At 39.5% G+C, this 21,150-nt stretch overlaps 1 protein-coding gene and 1 non-coding gene across 2 annotated transcripts in view; one reads left to right on the plus strand and one right to left on the minus strand.

Moving 5' to 3' along the window:
- Positions 1-21,150, plus strand: part of PIP4K2A (phosphatidylinositol-5-phosphate 4-kinase type 2 alpha) — a 335,262-nt gene that overhangs the window by 82,710 nt on the left and 231,402 nt on the right. The window lies entirely within an intron of this gene.
- On the minus strand, positions 6,598-6,703 carry LOC115842350 (U6 spliceosomal RNA). Its single transcript, XR_004035228.2, has one exon. It is a non-coding gene; the product is annotated as a U6 spliceosomal RNA (small nuclear RNA).

The following is a 21,150-nucleotide window of genomic DNA, read 5'->3' on the forward strand; positions in this document are numbered from 1 at the left end:
CTCATAAGTAAAATATATGTTATTTTTTATTTGAAAGGGAACACATACTATTCACATACTGTTTAAATTAAGAAGAGAATAAAACATTCTATTCAATAAAAACAGCAAATGATAGAAATGAATACACTGGTTCTATATTGTGGACTAATTAAAAGACCCAGAGAGAAAAGAAGAATAGAAATAGAAAAAGAAAAATAGTCTATGGCCATTAAAAAAAAAAAAAGAAGAGAAAAGGAGGGAAGACCAAATAGAAACAGAGATACAGAAAAAATTACAAACGTATGGAAAAGCAAGAGAGAGAGAATCTTGTAAAAAGTAACAGCAAACAGTGGCTTTTTAATATGTTACCATTAAACAATGAAACGTTTTTATAACTAGAGCATAAATGAAGAAGTGATCCTGGAGACCATATTCAGAGCCAGATACCTGAGGTAGAACCTGAGGGCCAGTGTTTTCCCAACTCTACTTTTAAGAAAGAAATATTAGATGACCCAGCAATTCCACTCCTGGGTATATATCTGAAAAAAACACTAATTCGAAAAGAAATATGCACCCCAACATTCATAGCAGCGTTATTTACAATTGCCAGGATATGGAAGCAACCTAAGTGTCCATCAGCAGGTGAATGGATAAAGAAAATATACAGATGTGGTATACATCTGTATATATGTATACATATACAATGAAATACTACTCAGCCATAAAAAAGAATGAAATTTTGCTATTTGCAGCAAAATGGATGGACTTGGAGGGCATTATGATAAGTGAATAAGTCAGAGAAAGACAAATACTGTATGGTATCATTTATATGTGGAATATAAAAAACACAGCAAACTGGTGAATATAACAAAAAAGAAGCAGACTTACAGATATAGAGAACAAACTGGTGGTTACCAGTGGGGAAAGTGAAATTTTGAGGGGTAATATAGGGGTAGGGGATTAAGAGGTACAAACTATTAGGTATAAAATAAGCTACAAGGATATATTGTATATCATGGGGAATATAGCAAATATTTTATAATAACTATAAATGGAGTATAACCTTTCAAAATTGTGAATTACTGTATTGTACACCTGTAACGTATATAACATCACTTCAGGCGGGGCACCAAGTAGGAGTTTGAAAGGGAAAAGAGTAAGTCACAAGGCATAAGAGCACTGCTGTCAGCTAGTTTCCACACACCGTATAATCAGTCTTTCCCATAAACCTGAGGAGAGACCATTGGAAAATGGTGGGAAACCTGTAGTGAAAGCACAGCAGTGATTCTATCTGAGCTGGAGTCCTCCCCCATCCCAGGAAAACCCTGTTACTGCCCAAATATTCCCTCACTTCCCTGAAACACAGGATACACGTATAATCATTTTAAGTGAACATTTTGTAAGAGTGGGGCTACATTCAAGCCCAACAAAACAACATATGCCTCTGCACTTGGTGTGGGACAAAAAAGATGAGGAGTATCAAAAGCAGAGAGGAAATCTTTGGAAAGGGATGGGAAGTTGTTTTTTTTTTTTTTTTTTTCGGTACGCGGGCCTCTCACTGTTGTGGCCTCTCCCGTTGTGGAGCACAGGCTCCGGACGCGCAGGCTCAGCGGCCATGGCTCAGGGGCCCAGCCGCTCTGCGGCATGTGGGATCTTCCCGGACCGGGACACGAACCCACGTCCCCTGCATCGGCAGGCGGACTCTCAACCACTGCGCCACCAGGGAAACCCAGGGAAGAGATTTGTTTTTTAAGGCAACCTTCGATTTTTTTTAAATCTAGCTAATTTTAACTTTAAAATTAACTAACTAGTCTGTTAACTGACATGGTTTTTCCTGGGGTGTAACTTGAAGCCTGTGGCATTCCCAATGTGCCATGTGGATGACACCCTACACGGGGGCTGCCACAAAGTGCGTTTTGGTTTTCAAGAGGCTGCAGTTTTAACTAGCCATGTTCTAAGGCATCACAAGGGTGTGTGTTCTGGTCCAGTTGCGTTTTAGGGTGTTGCAAGAAGATCTGGCATTTATCCAACTCAACGGAAATGCTGAATGAAGCAGTTGTGGTTTTCATTTCTAGGATCACCTCTTTGCAACGACCATGCCCTCTTTTCAAAATAAAAATAACAACTTGGGAACTATATTAAAATCTTTAGATGTCCTTTTTAAAATCTTTAGATTCTTGAAGTCTCTTCTGATTTCTCAAAATTTGAAGTTAATGACCCTATCCTAACTTTAGTCAATATCCCAAGTATCTATCATTTAAAAGAGGTACTTTCATCCATAAGCTAACCTCACTTTCTGCCCTATTATCAGAAAGAATGTAAATTCATGTTTCTGGTGCAATCGACCTTTATTTTTAAAGACTGAGGCTAGAAAGTCCTTCCCCTAATAATGTTAACTGTATCAGTGGTCCCCAACCTTTTAGGCACCAGGGACCGTTTTCATGGAAGATGATTTTTCCCTGGACCAGCGGGCGGGGGCAAGGGGGATGGTTTGGGGATGATTCAAGCACATTATGTTTATTGTGCACTTTATTTCTATTATTATTACATTGTAATATATAATGAAATAATTATACAACTCACCATAATGCAGAATCAGTGGGAACCCTGAGGTTGTTTTCACTTGCCACTCACGGATAGGGTTTTGATACGAGTCTGCATGCAATTGATTTATTATGGTCTCTGTGCAGTCAAACCTCTCTGCTAATTATAATCTGTATTTGCAGCCGCTCCCCAGCACTAGCATCACGGCCTCAGCTCCACCTCAGATCATCAGACATTAGATTCTCATAAGGAGCGGGCAACCTAGATCCGTCACATGCACAGTTCACAGTGGGGTTCTTCCCCCTTGAGAATCTAATGCTACCGCTGACCTGACAGGAGGCGGAGCTCAGGCGTAATGCGAGCGATGGGGAGCGGCTATAAATACAGATGAAGCTTTGCTTGCTCACCCACTGCTCACCTCCTGCTGTGTGGCCCATTTCCTAACAGGCAATGGACTGCTACCAGTCCATGGTCCGGGGTTGGGGACCCCCGATCTATATCTTTCCATTCCCTATTAAGAGAAAGGAAACAATTTTCCTTTTTCTTTCTTTCTTTTTTTGTTGTTGTTGCATCCATCCCAAATTCATTATAATTCAAGAAGGAATCATCTGACTTACCCTTTTTTTAAAAATTGAACTATAGTTGATTTATGATGCTGTGTCTATCTGACTTACTTTTTGAACTACCTATGAAGAAAAGGGCTCTGTAAGTAAAAAATGAGCATGATTACAAGGCCAATAACTGGCCCCCCTAAGATAAGAGCTTTCAGCAACTTTATGAGAATACATTTGCTTACAATTAATATAACAAATACAAACACATCGCTGATGGGAATTTAAAATGATACAGGCACTTTGGAAAACAGTTTGTCAGTTTCTTAAGTTAAATATACACTTACCATATGATCCAGCAATTTCACTCCTAGGTATCTGCCCAAGAGAAATGGAAACATATGTCCAAGACTTCCACACAATGTTCATAGCAGCATTATGCATGATAAGCAAAAAGCTGGAAACACTTCAAAAGCCCATCAGCTGATGAATGGATAAGCACATTGTGGTACAGCCATACAGTGCACCAATAAAAAGGAGAGAACTGTGGATACAGTCAACAACATAAATGGACCTCAAAAACGTGATGCTAGTGAAAGAAACCAGACACATAAGACTACGTATTGTATAATTCCATTGATGTGAAATTTATAGAAGGGGTAAAACTATAGAGACAGAACACAGATCGGTGGTTACCTTGGGGCTGAGATGGGAGTGGGGATCATCTGCAAACAGACATGAGAAGCCAATGGGATGATGGCACTGTTCTAACACTGGATTGTGGTGATGGTTGCACAACTGTATAAATTTACTATAACCTGTCTAGTTGCCACTTAAAATGGGTGAGTTTTATACCATGTAAATTATGCCTCAGTATAGTTGTTTTATAAAAGAGCATATATAGTAGCAGAAAAAATAAAATCTGTGACTATCTATTTACCTTTACAAAAAGAAACCCAGGAAGGATAAACCAGAAAACCACCAAGTTGGTTACATATAAGGGGATATGGAAATAGGGGTTGAGGAGGGAGTGGCATTTATATGAATATACCTTTCTGTACAGTTTTTCTTTTGGAAATATAACCTTCTACATATTCAGAAATTAAATTAATAAGGATGGGATGGGGAAAATAAAATAGAGAGCAAACTGAAACAAATCAGACCAGTTAGATTTCAAATGAGTTGTATAGCTACACAGAAGGAAAACAGAAAAAGAAAGAACTAATCTGAGCAAGGTCTGAACACAGTATTGGACTGTATGCCCTCAGTTTGTGGCAGAGTAATGGGGCACGGAGGAAATTACAAATAAATCCTGAACTCTTTTCAGTAGGTTTGGTTTGTGTAGAGGCAATAATGAAGCAATTCTGAAATCATTTTAGATGTTTTATGCAAGTGAACAAATAAGTAAATGTATTGTATTGGGGATTCAAGGTTCTCACTGAAAAAAAACCCAAAAACCTCATGCCAGTATGGAATAGAAAAAAGCAAGGATAAACCCTGTGGGGCTGGATGGATTGAAATTATTGCTATGAATGCATGATTTCTAAATTATGTACATGTATTTATGCATACACGTATATGTCTATGTATATTTGCATGTGTGTCTATATATGTACGTGTACACATGTGTATACATATGTACATGTATTTATGCATATGCTATCCATTGATTTTCTAGCTCGCTCAATTGAGGGAACAGTTAAATTTTATGTGCATATTTATACACATATGTGTGTATACATATATACATGTGTATGTATGTATATGTATAAATATCCATTGAGTTTCTAGTTCACTCAACTGAAAGGTGCAAGAAGGAAAGACTTCCAGGAGCAATGAGCATATGTCACCCCAAGATCTTGGTTTCTAACATCTTTCCTTAGGAACCAAGACTCTTCATAGAAATGGCTGAATTCAAGGCTGGGGTAGGCAGGTACAAGAAAAGCCTGGAAAATCTTTTTACGCCAGATATTAAGGAAGTGCTCACCATGATGCGGAGAGGGGTATCACATATCACAGGAGCCAGCTTGTAGGGGCTCCACTGGCCATAGCAGGTGCAATTTGAGCATGCAAATAATTATATACAGAAGTGAATTATAAATCATTGAAAAAATAGGTATAATGAGTGCATACCTATAATAAATATAGAAATAACTGAGACAAATAGGGAGGGTTCCTGCTTAAAATGGAATACCAAGTGCCACATGGTAAATGGAGAGGGAGTGCTAGAATTGGAAAATAACCATTTTGCAACCATGATAGTAAGGATCGGTTCAGCAGAAATCATCAGTGGATGCTGAATCCAGAAGGAAATTTTGATGAGGAGCAAAATATTTGCATGGACATAAAGTGTATCCCTCAGTATCCCTTGGTATCCATGAGGGTTTTGTTCCAGGACCCCTGTGGATACCAAAATCTACAAATGTTCAAGTCTCTTATATAAAAGGGTGTAGTATTTGCATATAACTTAGACACATCCTCCCACATACTTTAAATCATCTCTAGGTTATTTATAATACCCAGTGCAATATAATGCTCTGTAAATTATTGGCAGTACACTGCACATTCAAGGTTTGACTTTTGGAAATCTCTGGAAATTTTTTCCGAATACAGTAAGTCCCCTACATACCCCTACATATGAACCTTCAAGCTGCGAACTTTCAAAGATGCAAATGTGCTTTCACACATCCAGTCACGTGAAGTTAGTTCACGTGTCTGGCGTACATTGTCATGTGCATGCATCCTCTACAAGTTGTTGTGCAGCTTGCCCTCCATCTCCTGTTGCTGACGATCCTTCAGCTCTACCACGTCCCACCTCCTCTCCCTCCTCCAGTCAGTAACTCTTCTTGCCTGTTCACTCGATGCCAGCCCCTGTGTGCCAGCTGTTGTGCTGTACTACTGTCCTTTTCAAGGTACTGTACTGTAAGATTAAACATGTTTTCTTTATTTTTTGTGTTTGTTTGTTTTTTATGTATTATTTGTGTGGAACATATTATAAACCTATTACAGTACAGTACTATATAGCCAATGGTGTTAGTTGGGTACCTAGGCTAACTTTGTTGGACTTAATGAACAAATTGGACTTACGAACGCGCTCTCCCAATGGCAATCACTGGTATGTAGGGGACTTACTGTATTTTCGGTCTGAGGTTGATTAAGGATGTGGAACCCATGAATATGGAAGGCCAACTGTGTATGAGAGACAGAATGATGAAGCAAACGGATGAAATGTTAAAAGCAGGTGAATCTGGGTAAACAGTATTCTTGCTAATACCCTTGCTCATACAACCTTTCCATGCTTGAAATAGTTTCCAAATAAAAAGTTTAAAAATTGAAGGAAAAAAACCCTGAAAGTAGCCTTCCACCTCAAACTCCTCTTCCCAGGAGTAGGTCAATGTTAACAATTTTGCATGTATATTTCTAGATCCATTTCTATGTATTTTTTATTGTGGTAAAATATACATAGCATAAAATTTACTGTGTTAACCATTTTTAAGTGTATATAGTTCAGTGCATTAAGTGCAAAAAAGTGGAATGCTTCTGGATTTATGTGTCATCCTTGTGCAGGGACCATGCCAATCTTCTCTGTGTGGTTCCAATTTTAGTCCACGTGCTGCCGAAGCAAGCGCTCTAGGCATTTTATTTTTTTTATTTTTTTATTTTTTTGCGGTACGCGGGCCCCTCACTGTTGTGGCCTCTCCCGTTGCGGAGCACAGGCTCCGGATGCGCAGGCTCAGCGGCCATGGCTCACGGGCCCAGCCGCTCCGCGGCATGTGGGATCTTCCCGGACCGGGGCATGAACTTGTGTCCCCTGCATCGGCAGGCGGACTCTCAACCACTGCGCCACCAGCGAAGCCTCTAGGCATTTTTAAACGCGCATGTTCCAACATTATAAATGTAATCATACTGTACAAAGGAAGAAAAAGAAAAAAATGAAGGTGAAAGGTAAACATTCCTGGTAAAACAAAAAATTTGTGACTAGCAGAACTGCAGGAATGTTAAAGGAACTCTTCAGGCAGAAGGAAAATGATAACAGTTGGAAATTTTAATCCACATAAAGGAATAAATAACGCCAGAAATGGTAAATATGTGGGTAAATACAAAAACGTTCTTTCACCTACTTAATCTCTTTAGAAGATATTTGACTATTTAAAGCAAACATAATAAAGTGTGTGGGGTTTATAATATATGTAGAAGCAAAATGTGTGACAACAAATACAGAGGACAAGAGGAGGAAAATAGAAGTATCCTTTTGTAAGGTTCTTACATGTCACATGAAATGATAAAATATTATTTAAAGGTAGACTATGATTACTTATGATCAGTCGAATAACCCTAGAGCAACCACTAAAAAAATGTTTAAAGGAGGTATAGCTAGTCAGCCAATAGTGGTGATAAAATGGAATCATGAAAAGATTAGATTACTACAAATGAATAGAAATGAAGGGAAAAGAGAACAAAGAATAGATTGGGACCCATTGAAAACAAGGGCCCAAATGGTAAATTTAAACCCAGTCACATCAATAATTACATTGAATGTAAACTGTCTAAACACTCCATTATTACATAGATCAAATCATTATGTTGTACACCTAAAACTAATACAATATTATATATCAAGTGTAATGCAATTCTTTTAAAAAAGCGCTCCATTAAAAGACAGAGATTGTCAGATTGGATAAGGAAAAGCAGTACTCAACTATATGCTGTCTGTAAGAGACTGACTTTAAATATAAAGACGTGAGCAGGTTAAAAACAAAAGGGTAATTTTTAAGTTATCTAAAAAGTTTATTAAAAAAGAGTAAAAAGATAAATATATGCCACACAAGCTCTATGCAAAAGAAAGGGAATTGACTATATTAGTATTAGACAAAACAGATTTTAGATCAAGGGATCATAATAATAAGGGGATTAATTCATCAAGAAGACAACAATGCTGACAGGGCTTCAAAATACATGAAGCAAACTGATAGAAGTAGAAGAAGAAACAGACAAAATTATTACTGTAGATTTCAATGCTCCTCTCTCGATAATTATTAAAATATGTGGGCCAAAATATCAGTAAAGATACAAACAACTTGAATAACATATCAACCAAATTAAATTAATGGGCATTTATAAAACATTCCATCTAACAACAGCAGAATAAACATTATTTTCCAGTGTACATGGAACATTTACTAAGATAGACCATATTAGGGGCCATGAAACAAGGCTCCAATAAATTTTAAAGGATTGAAATCATTTGTGCCATATTCTTTGACCACAATGAAATTAATTAGAAATCAGTAATACAGCCGCATAGCACAGGGAGATCAGCTCAGTGCTTTGTGACCACCTAGAGGAGTGGAATAGGGAGGGTGGGAGGGATACGCAAGAGGGAGGAGATATGGCGATATATGTATATGTATAGCTGAGTCACTTTGTTATACAGCAGAAACTAATACACCATTGTAAAGCAATTATACTCCAATAAAGATGTTAAAAAAAAAAAGAAATCAATAATAGAAAGATATCTGGAAACACTCCTGTTTGGAAATTAAACAACATATTTCTAAATAACACATAGGTCAAAAAAAAATCACACGTGAAAATTAGAAAATATGTTGAACTGAATGAAAACAAAAGCAGCATGTATTAAAACTGTGGTATGCATCTAAAGCAGTGCTATAAGGGAAATTTGTTACTTTCAGTGCTTACATTGGAAAGAAGAAAACTTCAAAATCAAAAATCTAAGCTTCCACCTTAAGAAACTAGAAAAAGAAGAGCAACTTAACCCAAAGTGAAAGGAAAGGAAAGAAATAACCAGAAATCAATAAAATAATAAATGGACAAACAATAGGGAAAACCAATGAAAGCGAAAGCTGATCTTTTGAAAATAAAATTGGTCAATCTCTAGCCAAGCTGAATAATAAAAGTATATAGAGGACAATTACCAATATCAGGAATGAACAATTCTACATACACTAAAATGATAATAAGGGAATATTATGAATAACTTTAAGCCAATAAACTCATCAAGTTAGATAAAACAGAAAAAATTCCTAGAAAATCAGAACTAAAGCTCACTCAAGAAGAAATAATTTAAATACCCCAATTTATATTTAAAAAATTGAAGTAGAATTGAAGAAAACTCTTAAGTCCAGATGGCTTTACTGGTAAATTCTACCAAATATTTAATGGAGGAATAAAACCAATCCTACACAAAAAATTAGAGTGGAGAAGACTTTGCTATTTATTCTATGGAGCTAGCATTACACTAATACCAACACTAAAAAAGGAAATTAAAAGGATAGAAAACTACAGGCCAATACTCCTTATGAACACAGACACAAAATCATTAACAACATTTTAGTCAATCAAATCCAGCTGTATACAAAAAAGGAACGCATCATGACCAAGTGGGGTTTATCTCAGGAATGTGAGATTCATTCAACATGCAAAGTTTAATAAATGTAATCCACCACATTAACAGACTAAAGAAGCTGTATGATCAGCTCAATTGATGCAGAATAATATTTCACATTTTTAACACCCAATCACGATTAAAAAGTCAAACAAACTCTCAGCAAGCTAGAAATAGAAGGAAATCTTCTCAATCTGATAGAGGAAGTCCACCAAAAACCTATAGCTAACACCATACTTAAAAATTTTAAACTGAATTATTTCCCCCTAAGTTTGGGAAGAAGGCAAGAATTCCTCTTTTGCCATTTCTATTCAACAGGAGTTCCTAGTCAATGTTATAAAGCAAGAAACCAAAATAAAAGCCACACTATTTTGAAAAGAAGAAATGAAGATGTCATTATCCACTGGCTATGTGGTTGCACATGTAGAAAATTCTAAGGAATCTACCAAAAAGCAACTATAACTTGGAACTAAGTCGATCAGAATTTGTAAAGAATTCACAAAACAATAATAGGACAACCTGATTTTTGAAATGGGCAAAAGATGTGAACAGACACTTCACCGAAAAAGATATACTAGTGGCAAATAAGCACATGGGGGAAAAAATGCTCAACATCATCAATCATGAGGGAAATGCAAATAAAACCACAATGGGCTACCACTCTATACCCTCCATAATGACTAGAATTTTTTTGGTTTTATTTGGGCAATACCAAATGTGGACAAAGATGTGAAGCAACTAAGACCCTCATACACAGCTGATAGGAATGCAAAATGGTACAGCCACTTTGGAGACCCTTTGTCAATTTCTCATGAAGTTAAATATACATTTACCATATGACCTGCAATCCACTTCTACATATTCACCAAGCAAAATGAAAATCGACATCCGTGTGAAGACACAAATATTCATAACAGCTTTCTCCATAATAGTCCAAAACTGGAAACACACCACACGTCATCAACAGATGAATAGAAGAACAAATTATAGATCACTCCCTGGCAATGTGAAGGGACAGACTTCTGAGATGTGCAACAACATGCCACACTGAAATTCGGTTTTGTTTGTTCTTTCACTCCCCTAGCTGCCTCTCCACCACACACACACACACACACACACACACACACACACACACCGTCTGTCACTATGTACCCCTTGAGATCAGGAACTGTCCTCTTTTCCTTTGTATTCCCAGTGCCTAGCAGAGAGCCTGACCTATAGTAAATGCCTGGGAGTTATGTATTGAATGAAAGAATATTATTGCTTTTCAGTGTTCATGATGTTCTTATTGATGCCAAGTCAGCTTGCAGCTTCCATATTCTGGGGCGTTGGGCTCTTTTCTCGTGTACTCTGGTGAAGCACACCATCCACTTTGACTTCCAGATGACTGGTCGGCCGAGTTGACAGTGGCAGTAATGGAAGCTTCTGCACTCCTGCTCCAGTCTTTCCTCTTGATCCTCAAGGGGTTTGAGCTAAGGTTTCTTCCATCCCTCCTTTGGGCTCAGGCACAGTGCCAGCCTCAGCCCCAGTGTTTGAATCATATGCTCCTTTGGCCAAGTTTTAAGAGCCAACTTGCAATTTGGCCGTTGCAATATGTTCTGACTCCTTCGCATGTGGTTTGAGCTCATTGATATTCATGAGCTTGCAAACAGGAGACCCATCTCACTGGGAGGCTGGGCAGTGGACAAAGGGCCCTTTCCTGGTCTCCCTGTGATATTGGCCAGGCTGCTGTGCCCACTGAGAATAGCCCAGATGCTTCTAGAGGGATTCCTTAAGTCCCTGTCCAGATGGAACAGGTCTTTCATCCCTGAGCTTTGGGTATCTTGGCCTCCAGAGATGAGTACCCAGAAGCCCACGTCGCTCTGGAAGACACTGACTGTGTTTTCACTTCTTGGGGACCCTGATGTGTATTTGATTCAGTTAAAAATGTGTAACCAGGTCCAGCATCCCACAGCAGCTAAGAAGGAACGCCAGAGCAGAGAGTAATGTCCACAGTGGCAGAGGTTGCTGCAGTTTCATGGGCCAGCAGCCGAAGAGATTGCTTTTTCTTGAAATAGGTTACTATTTCTTTTTTTTCTGGTTAGGTCATAGATTCATAATACAAGCATGCTTTTGCTTCCCTTAATTCAATTAAGCCATTTTCCAGAATAAGCTCTCTAGCTCCTCAACTGAGTTCATTAACTCGTGTGTGCACATGCATGTATACATGTGTACATGTATATGTAAACAAATTAGGGGCCTAACCTAGACGGGCCACACTTTCAGGGAGTTCCAGCACATGAGGGCCTCCTGCCAGCTGTAGTAAAATAACAGTACTGGAATGTTTGTATTCAGATACATAGGACATACTATGTGTCAGGCACTGTGTTAAATACTTTTCAAGGTTTATCTCCTTGAATCCTTATGAGGACTATGGGAGGTAGGCCAGTCTTAGCCCCAATTCACAGATGAGGGAACTGAGGCTTATCAAGGTGAAGTAATTTGCGCAGAGCCACACCTCCAGAAGTGATGGACCTGATTTTCAACCTCAGCAGTCTGGCTTCAGAACCATGCTTTTTACCAGCACATGTTGAGTGATGGGTCAACCCTTGGAATAACACCATCAGATAAAGAGGGTGGACAGCAGCCAACTCTAATTTTATATTGTTGGCTGTGGACGAGCCACCTTCTGCTCAAAGGGAAGAGCCCAAGTGTCTGGACTCTGACTTACAGCGCTGGTTAATTTTTGGCAGAAGGGACTGTTTGGTGTCTCTCCAACATCCTCTAACCTAGATGCACAGGAACTTGACCATGGTTCCTTGAGGTGGGAAGGCGGGTAGTGATTTTCTAGGAACCGGTGAAGAACTGTAACTCTGTTGGGAAGAGAGCCCTCCTGACTTCTGAGAAAGCAATGGGAGGATCCATTCCTTTGCTCATTCATCAGATATTTTTAAGCACCTCTTTTAGGGGGGAGAGGAAGGCAGCAACAGACCCTGCCTTCATAGAGCTTACAGTCTGGCAGAGAAGATGGCAGTTAAACGAGCAATTACAATGAGGTGCCTGAGAGCAATGCTACAGGAAGTGCTGGGAGCAATGGGTGCATGGGCCCTGGAGGACACTGTCTCCCATTGAGAAGTAACATCAAGGTCAAGGTCGGGAGACTGGAGAGGCTCAAAGGCAAACACCAGGATCAGCCCAATGATGAGGAGAGGTAGATGAAGAACACAGGGGGCTGAGGAGAGCCCCGTCTGTCCTCGTCCCAGGACATTTTAAGTGACCATCAAAAAATGTCATGAGCAAAAAAAAAAAAAGTCATGAGCTCTCAGGGGCACCAGAACCAAAGGCCAAGGGAGTTTCAGGGTTCTGGCGTTTCTGCTAGTAGGCATGCAGAGCCACAACGTTTCTTATTCTCATTGCTGACATCAACCACGCCGCTAACCGACTTTGATCTATAGAAGCTTGATTACATTAAGCACTTGCTAAAAGAAGTTTCCTTTCTTTCCCTAAATACCATATTTTTTTTCACATATTGGATCTGCCACCCTCCCAGGGAGAGTGATTCATTTTCCAAAGTTGATTTTTCTAAGAAGTAAATTCTCATCCACTTTGAAAGCCTACCACAAAGTGACGTGGCAAAACCCGGGGAACAATTGCAATAATTAAAGACAGTGTTTCAAGTTTTCCCCAACTTTTCATCAAGTGCTCCCACAACAGAGGGGAGTCAAACCCTGCCCCCTGGAAGTTTGGAACATCCTTACAGCTCTCAGGAAGGTCTTCGAAGTTTTGTGGGGTTTTTTGCCGTACGCGGGCCTCTCACTGTTGTGGCCTCTCCCGTTGCGGAGCACAGGCTCCGGACGCTCAGGCCCAGCGGCCATGGCTCACGGGCCCAGCCGCTCTGCGGCATGTGGGATCTTACCAGACCGGGGCACGAACCCGTGTCCCCTGCGTCGGCAGGCGGACTCTCAACCACTGCGCCACCAGGGAAGCCCTTTTGTTTTATTTTAAAATGTTATACCAACATTAGTGAATTTTGTGTTAACTCTGTAACATCAGAGATTATTTTAATATGAAAACAGTATATTGCAGATGAAATCCTGCCATTTGTGACAACATGGATGGACCTTAAAGGTATTACGCTAAGTGAAATAAGTCAGATAAAGAAGGACAAATACCATGTGATTTTGCTCATATGCGGAATATAAAAATAAATAAATGAACAAATCCAAACTAACATAGATACAGAGGGCAGAGTAGTAGTGGTTACCACAGGGGGCGGGGCAAAGGTGGAGTAGGAAATGGGTAAAAGGGGTCAACTGTACGGTGATGAATAGAAACTAAACTTTGGGTGGTGAGCACGCTGTAGTGTATGCAGAAGTAGAAATGTACTGTTGGACACATGAAACTTACATAATGTAATAAATCAATGTTACCTCAATAAAAGAAAAGAAAAGAAAAACTGTATTTGTCACCGAATCTTTGAATAGTTGATGCTCCAGGAAAATGAGCCAGCTGCATGCTCCAGAGCAAGAAAATCCTTTTCACTCTTTTTCATTACACAGTGCTTTTTGTTAAAACCATAAAAACCACCAGTAAGTACAAAAAATTTAGAGTGAAATTTGAAAATATTCTACAACACTTAACAATGGTTTCCTCCCCACTTTGGGCTGGTGATCCTAAATCTAACCCAGAAGGCTGCGATTCATCCTAGATCTCTTTGAATCTCTTTGAATACAAAGATTTTGTTTTTAATCTATAAAATGGGGACAAAAACATTTGCCGCATAGGGATGTTATAAGGACTAAATTGAATTAGCGCATGTCAAGTATTAGGCAATAATGGATACCCCATAGAAATCTGTTTCTTTCTCATAGATGCATCTCAGTGCAATCTAGACAAACTGCAAAGAAAAAAAATCAGTCTTGGACTTGCCTGGTGGCTCAGTGGTTGAGACTCTGCCTGCTGATGCAGGGGACACGGGTTTGTGCCCTGGTCCGGAAAGATCCCGCATGCCTCAGAACGGCTGGGCCCATGAGCCATGGCCACTGAGCCTGCGCGTCCGGAGCCTGTGGTCTGCAAAGGGAGAGGCCACAACAGTGAGAGGCCCGCGTACCGGGAAAAAAAAAAAAAATCAGTCTTGCTAAATCAAGATAGAATTCTTCACCGAATTATCTGAAAGTCAAAATACTTAACATTTAAAACAGATGATTAAGATTTTGGAAATTTCATTTCTGCTTTCAACTCCCCCTCTACATTAGAAATTCATTAATTCCTTCTGTGCTGTGGTCTTACCACCCAAAAGTTGCAGTAGTAATACTGACTCCTTATGGAAATAAATGGATGGAAGAAAGACACTTAGACATACATCAGTGACTGCTCTGTGTACCATCCTTGACCATAGTCTTCTAAGTGCATTTCAGAAGTTTGATGAGCACCATTCTGATAGAATGAGAATTTCTCTTCTCCCAGGAACAGACAAGAAATATGAGGGAAAAGGGACAGGCCGACCTGCCACAGGTGATGTAGTAACCACTGAGCTGGCCATTATAAGAACATTAATGGCCCTGACTTCCACACGTCACAGAAACCAGCACATCTATAAAGGCTGGTGTTAGACTGACAATTTGGAACAGATGATCAAAGACTCCCTGAGTGTCTTTTTCTAAAATTACTGCACAAGAAGACTGAAAAAAGGGGAGGAAAAAAACGTCATTGGACCTCCAATCTCTAACTTATGTTTTCTAAGTCACAATATGAAATTCTGTATCATCAAATGACATTTAAAAGAAGAATCAATGATCATGTATGATTAAAATAAATATATATATATTCTATTTTTTAAAAGCACTATGAGACCTAAAATGAGCTGTGTAATGCAATAAATGAATTCAGTAGGAATCTGAATGAGATAAACCTTCCTATTACATTTTTTGCACAGTAAATTGCAATGTATTATTATTTTCTTATAAGCAACAAAAAATGTTTTAATATTTAGGTATAAGTCACTGAGAATTATTTTTATAGCACATTTACTATATAAATAAAGCACATTTATTATATAAGTAAATTATATATAATAAATATTATAAATTATACATTATTGTTATTTATAATAAATATAAATTATGTATGATAAATATTATATATAATAAATATAATTTATTTATATAGTAAATGTGCTAACTTTAACTATCTTAATTAAATAAAGGACTGTTACAAAAGATTTGATAGACAGTATTCAAAAAAAACCTGAGGCAAATTCTCCTTCTTAACCTTGGTGAAGAGAGGGAAATAGTGCATAAATGACTATGATACCCTGAAGAATTATTACATTTCTTTGATAAATATGATAGATGGAAATGGTCTTGGAAACAATAAGCTAGATATATAGGGTGACATTTTATTGTGCACATAGAATCCTCATCAGTTATGTGTTAGATGTATTTAGATCATACAACTATTGTTGGCATTTTCCTTAATCTGTTTTGTTCATTTACTGCCTTCATAATAACCACAGTGCCCTGCAAGCAGAGTCTCACAAATTTAATCTTTTCCTATTTGGTTGCATTTTCATATTTACAAGGCTCTTTGGAAAAAAGGAAGACCAGAGGAAAAAGACGCCAAATTGTCACATGAAATTAAATCTATGTCGTAAAAATGAAATGGTGCACTCAGCGCATGGCTGTGCTCTTTGCAGAATTAGATCTACCATTGTTTCTGGTCTTTCATGCTGCTAAGAACTACTTCTCGCTGTCTGGAAAATTCCTTTCTGAAGTGATCTGTGCCATACTTCATTTAAATTGCAAGATAGGATAATCTTCTGCATTTCACTAGCATTTCTAGAACTATGTATATAGATACATCAGCCTAAAGACAGAACACTAGCTCATAGGAGTAGTAAGAGACACAAATAGAAAAAGCACTGTTTCTGTATAGCCATCTGAGACTGACGCTAATTATCGAGGATAATCTTTTGTCTTGATTTGAGCTGTTAACACTTGAAAATCTATTTCCTGAAATTGGCTTCTTGTTATGAATATCAAGGCATGTGAATCTCAAATAAACATGGAGGAGGCAGACTCATTTTAATTTCCTAAGAGTTACAATCAGATGTTTTCATATATGTGTGTATGTTTATATCATGTTTACTATTGACATAAGATAATGGAATGGCAATAACAATGTGAATTTGTTGAATGCCCCCTATGTGCCAGGCATTGTGCTCAGTAGTTTTCATGATTTATTTCCTTTAATCCACCAAATTCTATGAAGTAAAGACTCTTATCCCCATTTCACAGGTGAGAAAACGGAGGTTTCGTGCCATTAAACAACTTGCCCAAGGTTGTACAGTCAGTAATGGTGAAACAAGGATTTGAAATGAGACATTTTGACTCCAGCTCTCATGGTCTTAAACTATTATTCTACCTCAAAAAAATTTTAAGGTAACTTGAAAGATACACACCACATATTAAAAGAACATGAATTTGGAGCACATGGGAAAGAGGTTAGAGAAGAGGAATGTCAGTGGAGCCAGGAATTAGGCCAGAACGTGAAATGTACAGGATTTGCTTAGCTTGAACCACAGATGTATTCTACGCTTTCTAGCAGTCTTTGCAGAGACCAAACACAATGATGGGGCCTATATCATCAAACCAAACCATATGATTAAGAAGCACAACTATTCTTTATAGTCTGACGATAAAGACAGCCTCTTAAGGATCCTCGTAAACAGAACACCACGTAATGTAATGAAGTCCATTTTCAACAGAGTCCTTACAGTAAATGTGATGGTGCATTTCACAGGGCTCTTTCTTACTGCTCTGCCAACACAGGCAAATAGCACAATTCATTTAAAGCGATTCTCCAGAAAGCCAGCACCACACGGCCTGGATATGCAAGGGCCATCGGCAAGACCGGGGACACTCATGAAGCCAAACAATTTGCTTTTCAAATCGAAATCGAAACCAAAACACAAATAATAAATTTACTGCCAAGTTTTCCCTCACTAACGGTAACAGCTTTTTGTCTGTAGTTGTGATATATGTACAATATTTTTCAAGAAGTACAAGTAGGGCTTCCCTGGTGGCGTAGTGGTTGAGAGTCTGCCTGCCGATGCAGGGGACGCGGGTTCGTGCCCTGGTCCGGGAAGATCCCACGTGCCGCGAAGCAGCTGGGCCCGTGAGCCATGGCCGCTGAGCCTGCGCGTCCGGAGCCTGTGCTCCACAACAGGAGAGGCTGCAACAGTGAGAGGCCCGCGTACCGCAAAAAAAAAAAAAAAAAAAAAGAAGTACAAGTAACGAAGCATAGAATTGATATCTTAAGCAAGAGGGAGTTAAAATAGCATGTGGTTACCTTTACAGGTATCCATGTCTTAGAAACACGTAATTTTTACATCTGCTGCTACACATTCCCCTCTTCTCTTGTCTGTCTCTTCCATGCTACCATGACAGGAAACACTGTGGAAAACCGTATGGAGCTTCTAGAAAACCTGAAGGTACAGAAGTAGACAAAAAAGAAGTTATAAAATTCAGTTGAAAAAAACCTGCTTATGAGGTTGTATCAAAAGGTCAGATTTCAAGACAAAGCTGGTCTTTTTAATAATCTTTGTTGGACTTCCCTGGTGGCGCAGTGGTTAAGAATCCACCTGCCATATGTATATGTATAGCTGATTCACTTTGTTATAAAGCAGAAACTAGCACACCATTGTAAAGCAATTATACTCCAATAAAGACATTTAAAAAAAAAAAAAAAGAATCCTCCTGCCAATGCAGGGGACATGGGTTCAAGCCCTGGTCCAGGAAGATCCCACAGGCCCAGAGCAACTAAGCCCGTGTACTACAACTACTGAGCCTGCACTCTAGAGCCCACGAGCCACAACTACTGAGCCTGTGTGCCACAACTACTGAAGCCTGCGAGCCACAACTACTGAAACCCGCACACTCTAGGGCCCGCGTGCTGCAACTACTGAGCCCGTGTGCCGCAACTACTGAAGTCCGCGCCTCCATAACAAGAGAAGCCACTGCCATGAGAAGCCCGCACACCGCAACAAAGAGTAGTCCCTGCTCGCCACAACTAGAGAAAGCCCGTGCGCAGCAACGAAGACCCAATGCAGCCAAAAATAAATAAATTTATTTAAAAATGATAATAATCTTTGTCCCCAAATTATCTTGCCCCACACTATCTGAATTGCTTCATTTCACCTTGTTAGACTGCAAATAAATACCCAGGAGAAATAGTTTGGGGCTAGCAAGCATCCTCTTTTTAAAACTACAGTTTCTTCTGGCTGAGTTAATGATCTTTAAGTCATTCCTATCTAAGTATGAATTAGTTTAATCAATGACTATTCTCCTATCACTTAGCAAAGGAGATTTTCCTGGGGAAATACAAATACACAAGGTATTTCGAAGCCTCCAAAAGGGAAGAAGGCAGGTGCCCAATTATTTCAGAATTTTCCCAAGGTAGACCTTTCTTTCACCCAAGGAAAAGAGAAAAAGATATTTTCCTCTACCGTCCTCCTCTTTCTCTTCTAAGCAGCAAACATAAAAATAATCTGAGAAAGGGTAGCATAAAGGACACATTTATAGTGATAGAACAGTTCTGTATCTTGACTGTGATGATGGTTACATGAATATGTACATGTGATAAAATAGCATAAAATTAATGCACATACACAAGTGCATGCAAAACTAGTGAAATCTGAATAAGGTTGGTGGGTTGTACCAATGTCAATTCTCTGGTTGTGACACTGTAGTTTTGCGAGATGGTACCCTTGGGGAAAGAAGCTGGGTGACGAATATACGAGATCTCTCTGTATTATTTCTTACAATTGGATGTGAATCTGCAATTATCTCAAAATAAAAGTTTTTTTTTTTTTTTTTTTTTTTTTTTTGCGTTAAACGGGCCTCTCACTGTTGTGGCCTCTCCCATTGCGGAGCACAGGCTCCGGACGCGCAGGCTCAGCGGCCATGGCTCACGGGCCCAGCTGCTCCGCGGCATGTGGGATCCTCCCAGACCGGGGCACGAACCCGCGTCCCCCGCATCGGCAAGCGGACTCCCAACTACTGCGCCACCAGGGAAGCCCCAAATAAAAGATTTTAAGAGAAAAAAGTTTAAATCTTAGAAATAGACTTTTTTTTCTTTTTCTTTTACTTTGTATCTATATGAGTTGATGGCTGCTCACTAAACTTACTGTGGTAATCATTTCACGATGTATGTAGGTCAAATCATTATGCTGTCCACACTAAACTTACTTATACAGCTGCATGTCAGTTATATCTCAATAGAACTGGAAGAAAAAAAAAATCTTACAAATGGATCTTTCTAAATTCCTGGTGTGACTGTTGACCAAACTCACCCTGTGATTTCACATTTACTTGCCTTCGTTTATCTAATTTGTGCTGAACTCTCATGTATGCTTTTTGATTTTCTTTTACTTTACCTGAAAAAGAAAATCTTACCCTTTATGATCCAGCTTCGAAGACTCCTCTACAAATTTTTCTCTGACTCTGCTCACCTAACAGAATTGAACAAGTCTTATCCTGTGTTTCTATAGCATCTCAAATAGAGTAATAAAGGCTAGTACATGTTTAGCCCTTACTATACCCCAGGCACTTTAATCTTTACAACAACTCAGAGAGCAAGACGCTAGTACTCTCCCCATTTTACAGATGAAGGAATTGAGGTACTGAAGGTAAAATAACCTGCCCAGCGTCACACAGAGAGCAAGTGGCAGAGTCAGCTTACACAGCTGAGCAGTCAGCCTCCAGACGCCCCAGGGTAACTGGTGTATGTCCTGCCTCTTCTATGAATCACTGGTTATCACACGGCACATGGTGTTGAGTCGTTTGTATTCTCACCTCTCTCCCTTCCTCCAAAGGAAGAGTCGCCCATACTCGCTTCCTCCCCTTCTTCATCTCCCACTCGCTGTTCTACCCATTAGGATCTGGCTTCTGCCCCCACCACTCCCTTGAAACTAGAGTTGGCCCTCTGTGTCCACAGATTCCATCGTATCCACAGGATGTGACCAACCGAGGATGAAAAATATTTGAACAAAAAACGCAGAAAGTTCCAAAAAGCAAAACTTAAATTTGCCACTCACTCGGCAACTATCCACACAGCATTTACATTGTACTCGGTATTCTAAATAATCTAGAGATGATTTAAAGTATATGGGAGGATGTGCGTAGGTTATATACAAACAGCGCCATTTTCTGTAAGAGACTTGAGCATCTGCAGACTTTGGTATCCTGGGGTGGGGGAGCGGGGAGGAGGTGGTGGTCCTGCAGCCAACCCTCCTGGGGGTACAGAGGGACAACTGTACACTCACAGTGGTCACCAATGACCTGAAGGTTCTCAACACTTTTCTGTTTTTCCCTGACTACTCAGTTGTGTCAGAAACTTCCGACCCCTCTCCCCCTCTGGAAACAATCTCTTCCCTTGGTTTCCCCGGCCCCTCCCCGTTTTCTGTTTCTCTTTCCCTATTGGCTGCTTCCCCATCTCCTTAGTTTCCTTAGCTGCTTGCTCCTAAACTTCTATGCTGCCCTCCCCCACCCCAGGTCAACTCCTATCCTACAGCCTTTTCCTAGGGAGCCTCCTCCACTCCCAATTCGTTCTTTGCAGCCCAGATATTTCTTTTGATCTCAACATCCACATAACCAGGTGTTCCTACCCCACCCTGGTTTCCTAGGTAAACCT

The sequence above is a fragment of the Globicephala melas genome, chromosome 2, assembly GCF_963455315.2.
Source record: "Globicephala melas chromosome 2, mGloMel1.2, whole genome shotgun sequence".
Lineage (NCBI taxonomy): Eukaryota > Metazoa > Chordata > Mammalia > Artiodactyla > Delphinidae > Globicephala > Globicephala melas.